The sequence below is a fragment of the Oncorhynchus kisutch genome, linkage group LG8 (assembly GCF_002021735.2).
Source record: "Oncorhynchus kisutch isolate 150728-3 linkage group LG8, Okis_V2, whole genome shotgun sequence".
NCBI lineage: Eukaryota > Metazoa > Chordata > Actinopteri > Salmoniformes > Salmonidae > Oncorhynchus > Oncorhynchus kisutch.
This window is the reverse complement of record NC_034181.2, coordinates 26,682,870-26,690,537: the sequence shown is the minus strand read 5'-3', so window position 1 is coordinate 26,690,537 and position 7,668 is coordinate 26,682,870.

Genomic DNA, 7,668 nt, shown 5'->3' with positions numbered 1-7,668 from the left:
CAGCTCAGACAGCTAGAGCTGCGGTCTGTGTGTTGATGCTGAATTCAAACATTCAGTGGTCTGGTCCAATGGATGTTATCAAAATCTGTCTTACAGTTTAAACAGTGTATTTCACTTCGCCTGTCTGTTAAAAAAACAACGTAATTTCTCAAAAGTGACATGCTTTCCCATGTGTTTTACTGGGAGAATGCGTGTAAATTCGAAAGGAATTTTTGCCACGAATCCTCATCCAAAAATGTTGATTCGTGAGCGGATTCCATTATGCTCTACTCTGGGGCAGTGGGCTAAAGTCCGTCACGTCGCTGGTAATGGGGACATACATAAATGCCAATAAAATAGCATTTTGGTCAGTGTGTGTGTTAACTATTTAACTGTACGAGAAAGCTTAAAAGGCCTCAAATTGTAAATATCGGTATAGGTTTTTTTTGTATCGGCCAAACATTTAATATCAGTGCATCCCTAGTTTCAGATGTTCTAGGAAGATGGGCAGGGACTTTGCCCTCCTAGCTTCAGGGGGAAGCAGGTTCCAACATTGGGGTGCCAGGACAGAGAAGAGCTTGGACAGGGCTGAGAGGGAGCTGGGTGGGCCAAGAGACCCGAGGTGGCAGAATGGAGTACTCGGGTTGTGGTGCAGGGTTAAAGCATAGCCTGAAGTTAGGGAGGGGCAATTACTCTTGCTGTTCTATAGCTAAGCACCATGGTCTTGTAGTAGATGTGAGCTTTCAACTGGAAGCCAGTGGAGTATGCGGAGGAGCAGGGTGAAATGAGATTACTTGGGAAGGTTGAAAAGCAGGTGGGCTGCTGTGTTCTTGGTAAATCACACACATGGGGAGCCCAGCCAACAGCGAGTTGCAGTGGTCCAGACAGGAGAGGACAAGTGCCTGGATTAGGACCTGCGCCATTTCCTGTGTGAGGTAGGGTCGTACTCTATGGATGTTGTAGAGCATGAACCTGCAGGAGCGGGTCACTGCTTTGATGTTGGCAGAGAACGACAGGATGTTGTCCAGGGTCACGCCAAGGTTCCTTACACTCTGGGAGGGCGACACTGTGGAGATGTCAACCGTGATGGAGAGGTTTTTGAGCAGGCAAGCCTTCCCCGGGAGGAAGATCAGTTCCGTCTTCTCGAGGTTGAGCTTGAGGTGTTGGGCCGACATCCAAGTTGAGATATGTTTTTATTTAACCTTTGTTTAACTGGACAAGTCAGTTAAGAACAAATTCTTATTTACAGTGGGTTAACTGCCTTGTTCAAGGGCAGAACAACAGATTTATACCTTGTCAGCTCGGGGATTCAATCTAGCACCTTCTGGTTACTGGCCCAACGCTCTAACCACTTGGCTACCTGCCACCCCATCTGCCAGGTACGCAGAGATGCGTGTCACGACCTGGGTGTCAGAAAGGGGAAAGGAGAAAAGTAATTGAGTGTCATACGCATAGCAATGATAGGAGAGACCATGTGAGGATATCACAGAGCCAAGAGTGTGCATAGCCTGAGACACCCATCCCTGAGAGGGTGGACAGGAGGAGCTGAGGGTTCACAGTGTCGACGGCAGCAGATAGATCTAGGAGGATGAGAACAGAGGAGAGAGTCAGCTTTGGCAATGCGGAGAGCCTTCGTGACACAGAGAAGAGCAGTCTCAGTTGAGTGACCCATCTTGAAGCTTGACTGGTTAGGGTCAAGAAGATCGTTCTGAGAGCGATAACGAGAAACTGTATCAGAGACAGCACACTTAAGTGTTTTGGAAAGAAAATAAAGGGATACAGGTCTATAGTTTTTGGCATCAGACGAGTCGAGTGTTGATTTCTTGAGGGGAGCAACTCGGGCCATTTTGAAGTCAGAGGGGATGCAGCCAGTGGTCAGGAATGAGATGAGGGAAGTAAGGAATGGGAGAAGGTCTCCAGAGATGGTCTGAGAAGGGAGGAGTGGATGGGGTCGAGTGAGCAGGTTGTTGGGCGGCCAGACCTCACTAGTCGCAGGATGTTGTCTGGAGAGAGAGGGGAGAAAGAGGTCAAGGTGTAGGACAGTTCTGTGTGAGTGAGACCAGTGGACTCCATAGGCTGAGTGAATGAGTGGTGGATGTCAACCTTTTTTTCAAAGTGGTTGACAAAGTCGTCCGCGGAGGGAGGGGAGCGGTGGAGGGTGAAGGAGGGAGGAGAGAGTCGAAAAGAGTTTCCTATGGTTAGAGGCAGAAGCTTGACATTTAGAGTGGTAGAAAGCTGCTTTAGCAGCGGATACAGAGGAAGAAAAGGTAGAGAGGAGGGAGTGAAAGGATGATAGGTCCTCCAGAAGTTTAGCTTTCCTCCATTTACACTCAGCTGCCCGGGTCCCTGTTCTGTAAGCTCGCAACGAATCACTCTGCCATAGAGCAGAAGAGGAGGGCCGAGCCGGCCGGGAGGAAAGGGGACAGTGTGAGTCATAGGATGTGGAAAGGGAGGAGAGTAGGTTTGAAGAGGCAGAATCAGGAGGATTTAGCAGAAGGGAGAGATAATAGGATAGAAGAGAAAAGAGTCGTGAGAGAGAGAGCAAACATTACGAAGGCGCATGACCATGTGGGTAGGGGCTGAGTGGTTATGGTTGGAGGAAAGGGAGACAGAAAAATAAACAAAGTAGTGATCAGAGAGACCTGGGGGGGGGGGGGGGGGGGGGGGGGGGTTGCAGTGTGATTAGTAGGCGAGCAGCCTCAAGTAAAGATGAGGTCAAGCGTAGTGCCTGCCTTGTGAGTTGGAGGGGATTGGGTAAGGGTGATTTAAAAAGAGGCATGGAATTTAAAGAGTTGGAAAGAAATGAATCAAAGGCAGACGTTTGGAGGTTGAAGTCGCCAAGTAATAAGAGCGGTGAACCATCGTTAGGAAATTAGCTTATCAAAGTGTCAAGCTCATTAAGGAACTCTCTGAGGGAACCTGGTGAGCAATAGATGACAATAATGTTAAGTTTGAGTGGACAAGTGACAGCATGGAATTCAAATGAGGAGACGGACAGGTGAGAGGGGGAGAAAAGAGACTCTCCATTTAGGAGAAATAAGTAGACCTGTGCCACTGCAACCACCAGATGCTCTCGGACTATGAGAGAAAACATAGTTAGATGAAGAAAGAGCAGCTGGGGTAGCAGTGTTCTTTGGGGTGATCCATGTCTGCTTTTGAATGTTCTCCAATAAAAATGTATTTATGTAATATTAATGTGCAGTGCAGACACATATTGTTCGTCAAGGGACTGAAGGGCAGCATAGGCTGAGATGAACTCGACATTCTCAAACGCAGATGGGCAGTTCCAAACACTGCCAGACCCGGAATTCCACAAAATAATTGAATTATATCAAATTTTATTGGTCACATACACATATTTAGCTAATGTTATTGCGAAATGCTTGTGTTCCTAGCTCCAACAGTGCAGTAGTAACTAACAGTGCAGTAGTATCTAAAAAACAATTCACAACAATACACACAAATCTAAAATTAGAAGAATGGAACTAAGAAATATATAAATGTTAGATCGACTAATGTCAGAGAGGCATTGACTAAAATACAGTAGAATCGAATACAGTATGAGATCAGTAAAGCAGTATGTAAACATTATTTAAACGGTATTAAAGTGGCCAGTGATTCCAAGTCTTTATATATAGGGCAGCAGCCTGTAATGTGAAGGGTTGCGTAACCGGGTGGATGCCGGCTAGTGATGAATATTTAACAGTCTGATGACCTTACGATAAACCTATGACAGAGAGACTGAAAAACAGCTTCTGATGCACCTGTACTGTTCTCGCCTTCTGGATGATAGCGAGGTGAACAGGCCGTGGCTGTGGTGGTTGATGCCCTTGATTTTTTTGGCCTTCCTTTGACATCGGGTGCTGTAGGTGCCTGGAGGGCAGGTAGTTTGCCCCCAGTGTTGCGTTAGGCAGACCGCACCACCCTCTGGAGAGCCCTGCAGTTCTGGGCTGTGCAGTTGCCATACCAGGCGGTGATACAGCCTGACAAGATGCTCTCAATTGTGCATCTAAATGTTGAGGGTTTTAGGGGCCATGCCACATTTCTTCAGCCTCCTGAGGTTGAAGAGGCGCTGCTGCGCCTTCTTCACCACACTGTCTGTGTGGGTGGACCATTTCAGTTTGTCAGTGATGTGTACCTCGAGCAACTTGAAGCTTTCCACCTTCTCCACTGTGGGCTTATAAATGTGGATAGTGCGTGCTCCCTCTGCTGTTTCCTGAAGTCCACAATCAGTGTCTTTGTTTTTTAGACATTGAGTGAGAGGTTATTTTCCTGGCACCACTTTCCCGGGGCCCTCACCTCCTCCCTGTAGGCTGGCTCGTCATTGTTGGTAATCAAGCCTACTACTATTGTGTCGCCTGCGAACTTGATGATCGAGTTGGAGGCGTGGGTGGCCACGCAGTCATGAGTCAACCAGGAGAACAGGAGGTGGCTGAGCACGCACCCTTGTGGGGACCGTGTGTTGAGGATCAGCGAAGTGGAGGTGTTGTTTCCTACTTTAACCACCTGGGGGCGGCACATCAAGAAGTCCAGGACCCAGTTGCACAGGGCTGGGTTCAGACCCATGGCCCATAACTTAATGATGAGCTTGGAGGGTACTATGGTATTGAATGCTGAGCTAATGTCAATGAACAGCATTCTTACATAGGTATTCCTCTTGTCTATATGGGCTAGGGCAGTGTGCAATGCGATTGCATCGTCTGGATCTATTGGGGCGGTAAGCAAATTGTAGTGGGTCTGAAGTAGCCTCTCAAAGCAGTTATTGATGAAAGGAGTGCTACGGGGCGATAGTCATTTAGTTTAGTTACCTTTGCTTTCTTGGGTACAGGAACAATAGTGGACATCTTGAAGCAAGTGGGGACAGCAGACTGGGATAGGGAGAGATTGAATGTGTCCGTAAACACTCCAGCCAGCTGGTCTGCGCATGCTCCGAGGACGCGGCTAGGGATGCCGTCTGGGCCGGCAGCCTTGCGAGGGTTAACATGCTTAAATGTCTTACTCACGTCGGCCACGGAGAAGGACAGCCCACAGTCCTTGGTAGCGGGTCGCGTCAGTGGCACTGTGTTATCCTTAAAGCAGACAAAGGTGTTTAGCTTGTCCGGAAGCAAGACGGTGTCCACAACATGGCAGGTTTTTCCTTTGTAGTCCGTGATTGTCTGTAGACCCTGCCACATACAGTGGGGAGAACAAGTATTTGATACACTGCCGATTTTGCAGATATTCCAACCTACAAGGCATGTAGAGGTCTGTCATTTTTATCATAGGTACACTTCAACTGTGAGAGACGGAATCTAAAACAAAAATCCAGAAAATCACATTGTATGATTTTTTTGATACATCAGAAAAGCAGAACTTAATTTTTAGTACAGCAACCTTTGTTTGCAATTACAGAGATCATACGTTTCCTGTAGTTCTTGACCAGGTTTGCACACACTGCAGCAGGGATTTTGGCCCACTCCTCCATACAGACATTCTCCAGATCCTTCAGGTTTCAGGGCTGTCGCTGGGCAATACGGACTTTCAGCTCCCTACAAAGATTTTCTATTGGGTACAGGTCTGGAGACTGGCTAGGCCACTCCAGGACCTTGAGATGCTTCTTATGGAGCCACTCCTTAGTTGCCCTGGCTGTGTGATTCAGGTCATTGTCATGCTGGAAGACCCAGCCACGACCCATCTTCAATGCTCTTACTGAGGGAAGGAGGTTGTTGGCCAAGATCTCGCGATACATGGCCCCATCCATCCTCCCCTCAATACAGTGCAGTCGTCCTGTCCCCTTTGCAGAGAAGCATCCCCAAAGAATGATATTTCCACCTCCATACTTCACAGTTGGGATGGTATTCTTGGGGTTGTACTCATCCTTCTTCTTCCTCCAAACATGGCGAGTGGAGTTTAGACCAAAAAGCTCGATTTTTGTCTCATCAGACCACATGACCTTCTCCCATTCCTCCTCTGGATCATCCAGATGGTCATTGGCAAACTTCAGATGGGCCTGGACATGCGCTGGTTGAGCAGGGGGACCTTGCGTGTGCTGCAGGATTTTAATCCATGACAGTGTAGTGTGTTACTAATGGTTTTCTTTGAGACTGTGGTCCGAGCTCTCTTCAGGTCATTGACCAGGTCCTGCAGTGTAGTTCTGGGCTGATCCCTCACCTTCCTCATGATCATTGATGCCCCACGAGGTGAGATCTTGCATGGAGCCCCAGACCGAGGATGATTGACCGTCATCTTGCGCCAACAGTTGTTGCCTTCTCACCAAGCTGCTTGCCTATTGTCCTGTAGCCCATCTCAGCCTTGTGCAGGTCTACAATGTTATCCTTGATGTCCTTACACAGCTCTCTGGTCTTGGCCATTGTGGAGAGGTTGGAGTCTGTTTGATTGAGTGTGTGGACAGGTGTCTTTTATACAGGTAACGAGTTCAAACAGGTGCAGTTAATACAGGTAATGAGTGGAGAACAGGAGGGCTTCTTAAAGAAAAACTAACAGGTCTGTGAGAGCCGGAATTCTCACTGGTTGGTAGGTGATCAAATACTTATGTCATGCAATAAAATGCAAATGAATTACTTAAAAATCATACAATGTGATTTTCTGGATTTTTGTTTTAGATTCCGTCTCTCACAGTTGAAGTGTACCTATGATAAAAATTACAGACCTCTACACGCTTTGTAAGTAGGAAAACCTGCAAAATCGGCAGTGTTTTAAATACTTGTTCTCCCCACTGTACGTCTCGTGTCTGAGCCGTTGAATTGCGACTACACTGTCTCTGCACTGATGTTTTGCCTGTTTGATTGCCTTATGGGAGGAATAACCACACTGTTTGTATTTGGCCATATTCCCAGTCACCTTGCCATGGTTAAATGTGGTGGTTCACGCTTTCAGTTTTTCGCGAATGATGCCATCTATCCAGTTTCTGGTTTGGGTAGGTTTTAAGTCACAGTGGGGACATCTCCTTTACACTTCCTGATGAACTCAGTCACCGCATCTGTGTATTCGTCAATGTTATTCTCAGAGGCTACCTGGAACATATACCAGTCCGCGTGATCAAAACAATCTTGAAGCATGGATTCTGATAGACCAGCATTGATTAGACCTTAGCACGGGTACTTCCTGTTTGTGTTTCTGCCTATAGGAAGGAAGGAGCAAAATGGAGTCGTGATCAGAATTGCTGAAGAGAGGGGACGGGGGAGGGCCTTGTAGGTATTTCAAAAAGTTGAGTAGCAGTGACCATGTTTTACCAGCGCGAATACTACAGTCAATGTGTTGGCAGAACCTCGGTAGCTTTTTCCTCAAATTGACTTTGTTAAAATCCCCAGCAACAAAAAAATGCGGCCTCAGGATGTGTGGTTTCCAGTTTACATAAAGTCCAGTGTAGTTCTTTGAGGGCCGTCGTGGTATTGGCTTGAGGGGGAATATACATGTTTGTTACTATAACCGAAGATAATTCTCTTGGGACCTAATTCGTTGGTCATTTGATTGTGAGGTATTTTAGGTCAGGTGAACAAAAGGACTTGGGTTTCTGTATGTTATCACAGTCATACCATGAGTGGTTAATCATGAAACATACACCCCCGCCTTTCCCGGAGAGTTCTTTATTCCTGTCTGCGCGATGTACTGAGAACCCAGATGGCTGGGGACAGTATATCACGAGAGAGCCATGTTTCCGTGAAACAGAGTATGTTAAAAGCCCTGATA